At 51.6% G+C, this 4,317-nt stretch overlaps 1 pseudogene; it reads left to right on the top strand.

The window, feature by feature from the left end:
• Positions 1-2,451: 2,451 nt before the first annotated feature.
• Positions 2,452-3,203, top strand: LOC119293281 (annotated as a pseudogene).
• Positions 3,204-4,317: the final 1,114 nt, after the last annotated feature.

Here is a 4,317-nt window from a genome sequence, read left to right as displayed (position 1 = left end):
GCTGCCGGGCAAAGCTTGGTCGGCTGGGCGGCGGCAGGGTGTCTCTCCCCCTCATCCGCCACGGCTGACGCGGGGGAGCCATATCGGGCGGGGCGCTGGACTAGCGTGGGGTCGGGTGGCGCGGCGGGCGGGTTTCTTGGCGACGTCGAGCGTGGCGCAGCGGCGGTGACGACCTGCTCACGGCGTGGTGACGGTTGCGTGGTGGGCAAGATCGGTGGTCGCGGGCGCTGTCTGGTCCGGATCGAATCCAATTATGAGTCTTGGGCTTGAACGCCATCAGCCGCCGCGGGCGGTGGTCATCGCTGACCACGCCGAATCGCTGGATTCGGCGCCTGGAGATCTACGATGGATTATTCTCGATCCTCCTTCATGGTGGGTTGAGCCCCATGTCTCTCTCATCTCTGCATGTTTTGGTTCGTGGTCCGTTGCCAGATCCGGAGCCGACGGAGGTTTGGTGGTATAGGATGGGGACCGGAGGAAACTTTGATTGGCTTGTTCGGTCCGGCATCGGTGACATCTCTCGACGTTGTTACCCTCCGTGGAGGCGATGTCGAGGTCTCTCCTATCCACCTCCGAACCCCTCCCGGACGAAAGTCCAAAATTCAGTCTGGATTGGACGGCGGCGGTATCCTTCGCGTCGTACCCTCCATGGAGGCGCCGTCTTGGGAGGTTCTGTTGTTCGGCGAAGACATGCTGTGGGTGTTGGACTCTGCGTAGCTCCTGCAGCGACGATGGTGTGGAGGTTTCCAGGAGGTGCGGCATTGTTTCTACCGCGTCGATGACGACGAGTAATGATGGCATGGTGCAACTAGATATCGACGACAGATGCAGCTGGATGGACGAGTGCGGGGCGGTGGTGCTGTCTGGCGTCATGGTGGCGTCGACAGTTGACCTGGCAAGGTCTTTGCATCGGTACCTGCTCTAAAGATGGTTAGGTGGATGACGGCTGTGGTAGCCTCGGTGAGTGCACCGGACCGGTGTGTGACCCATTCCCGGTATGTGGCTGGGATGGGGCAACCGACATTAGATGTTAGGTTTTGGTGCGATGTCTATTTGATATTAGGTTCGGGCATTCGACATCCCTGCATCTAGGGGATAGGAGTAGCGGTAGGTGTGGTCAAGATAATGGCTACGGACTTACTGATGTAATGATTTATAAAGTCTTTGAGAATAATTAATAAAATGGTTGCATGCATCGCTCAAATGCAAAGGCTGGGTAATCCTTCTTTTTTAAAAAGAATAACAGTGATTTAAACGCTTTTATATTTTTTTTACAAAGTACAAGAGTAAGCACTCTAAGTTATGTTTCCTGAGTGTCCACAAGCTCCCGCCAACTTTCACAACTCGAATTCCTCCCTAATTCTAGGCATGACAATCGATGCCATTAATACTATCTCGTAAAAAGCACGGCTGATCAGTTCCAGCCAAATGAAGCACAAGGCACAGCACAACAGAGAGTTGAGTTGCTTGCGGTCGCTGCTGGCTCTAAAAAAATGCTGCTCACCGCTGGCCACCAATTGGAGTGTGCATCCCCACTGCTTGGAGTAAATCTGTGGAGCCTAAGTGGTAGCAACACATTTGTAAACCGGGTGTCGTACCAAAATTCGCGTGAGAAAGAGCAGCCCAGCAACATTTGGTTGACCGTCTCCTCCTGCGAAAAGAGGACGCGTGCCGCTGGATGTTGCAGATGCCGCCGAGCCAGCCGATCGGCAGTGCACAGTCGGTTGTGAAGAGCAAGCCAAGCAAAAACTTTTACCTCCAGAGGCGCCCCGGAAGACCAGGTCTGCTGTGCTGATTAATCTCTACCATTTCGATAACTAAACCCAGATGACTATCAAAGGATGGATCTGTAGAATCATCATAATGTATGTATGATAGCATCAAAGAAGAACGTGGCTCCAGCTTGTTCATTATTGATCTCCTCACCCCACGCACGCTTATAATACGCCATATGAATGGATGTAACGTAACCATCGATATTGGCTTAGCTTCCGGTGTCTATGCGCGCCCATATTTCCGTGTCCTCGGCGCCGCGTACCGCTAACAAGTCCAAGCGCTCACAGCGCATGCTTAACTATTGCCTAAAAATACCGGATGCTTTCTCAACTTGCTTATACATGATCTAAAATATGCTGTGTGGCATGACAAGGTATTGCACTGTTGCGTAACATGCATGAACATGCAAGGGTGTTGCTCAACTTGTTGCCATATCTCCAGAATTGTTAAACTATATCATGCTTAAATCTCGTCTTATCTCTCTAAAACAAATGATACATCGAGAGGACAACCTAGCAGTCTTGAAACCGATCGAATCACACATGGCCACGTCTGATCATACATACAAAACGTAAGCTACTACGTCAAACATCTCGATCCCATCCCATGCATGCATCCATATCACCAGGCTATAAATACAACACTCTCCAAGCTCTCATGCATCCCAAACCAAAGCACTACTACTACTCTAGCACACCCACAATCGCAATGGCATCCAAAGCTGCCCTCTTCGTGGCCCTGAGCCTCCTTCTCTCCGCCGTCGCCGCCCACAGCTGCGGAAGCACCTATTGCCAACCGCCGGTCATCGTGCCGACACCACCTGTCGTCGTTCCGCCGCCATACCATGGAGGAGGAGGGCACGGCCACAGGCCACGGCGGGCAGTGCTCCATCAACGTGCTCAACCTGAGGGTGTGCGCCAACGTTCTCGGCGGACTGCTCGGCCTCAAGATCGGTGTTCCGGCGCACGACCAATGCTGCCCGCTGCTCCAGGGGTTGGCCGACCTGGACGCCGCCGTCTGCCTCTGCACCGCCGTCAGGGCCAACATCCTCGGCCTCCACCTCAACGTGCCTGTGGACATCAGCCTCCTCCTCAACCACTGCGGCAAGACGTGCCCGTCCAATTTCATTTGCCCAGCCCATTAAACGGACGTGCTGTTTCACGGGCACTGAATAAGATTTGCTTTCCCTACTTCGTTTTAAATTTCATGAAATGTGGAACTCTTCCACTCCCACATTTTAATTGTTGTCACCCGTACTACAAATTTTTTGTTTTGCAAAACAACCATGTACTCTTCAGATTGATAAATATCATTAAAGCATTTATAACCGGACTTGGCAAATCCGGCCTCTCAAATGCCCGCGGGCGCATCCGGTCGGGCCCTCATATTTCATGTCGTGCATCCACATATCTCAAATTCGGTCTCTCAAATCGATGCAAATACATGCAGGTCGATTATGCAACACAATGTCACGCGTAAATAGCAATTGTTGGTATCAAGCATAGATAGAGTTTACATAAAATTTATTTCAAGTGCCAAACTCAAGCATTGCCTCCTTGGTTGCCATTGTGGATCCACATGTGCTCCACAAGATCATTGAGTAGCTGCGTGTGCACCTGCTGATCTCGAAGATTCTGATGCATCTGCAGAAAGTTCATAAGCTGAGCCGCATCTTGATCTTCCAGGACTTCAACTTGTTCTCCAGGTGCTACACCATCAGCCTCATCCTCGACAATCATAATGTGCAGAATAACACAACATGTCATCAGCTGCCACAAAGTTTCTGATTCCCACATCATTGCAGCGCTCCGCACAATTCCCCAACGAGCCTGAAGCACACCAAATGCCCTCTCCACGTCCTTCCTAGCCGCTTCCCGCATTGTTGCAAAGTGGCTCTGTTTATTGCCACGTTGCTCGGATATGGTCTTCACAAACACCGCTCATTGAGGATAGATACCATCGGCAAGATAGTACCCCATGTTGTAGTCCTGACCATTGACGGTGTAGTTGCACGGTGGTGATTCCCCATTGCAAAGCCTCCTAAACACCAGAGATCGTTGAAGCACGTTGATGTCGTTGTGAGAACCGAGCTTTCCAAAGAAAGCATGCCAAATCCATAAGCCGTGTGATGCCACCACTTCTAGTATGATGGTGGCCTCTCTTGTGTGACCTTGATACATTCCCCACAGACCTTTGGGGCAGTTCTTCCATTGCTAATGCATGCAATCAATTGATCCGAGCATTCCTGGTAACCCCCTTGCTTCTCCAATGGCCAACAACTTCTCCATGTCTTGCGCATTTGGTTCTCTGAGATACTCAGGTCCAAACACCTCAACCACGGCGCGGGCAATTTGACAGTAGTCTTCAGGCACGTGCTCTCCCCCATCCTGACCATCTCCCCACGGTGTCTGCGGCAGTACCAAGTGCAAGCATCCTTAAGGCAGCCGTGCACTTCTGCTTGGCCGAGAAAGAGACTTGGCCGCAACAATCCCTTCTGAGCTTGAAGTAGTTGTCATGTGCCTCCACACCCTCGACAATGCG

This window comes from Triticum dicoccoides, chromosome 1A (assembly GCF_002162155.2).
Source record: "Triticum dicoccoides isolate Atlit2015 ecotype Zavitan chromosome 1A, WEW_v2.0, whole genome shotgun sequence".
Taxonomy (NCBI): domain Eukaryota; kingdom Viridiplantae; phylum Streptophyta; class Magnoliopsida; order Poales; family Poaceae; genus Triticum; species Triticum dicoccoides.
This window is presented reverse-complemented; position numbering and strand designations above follow the sequence as displayed.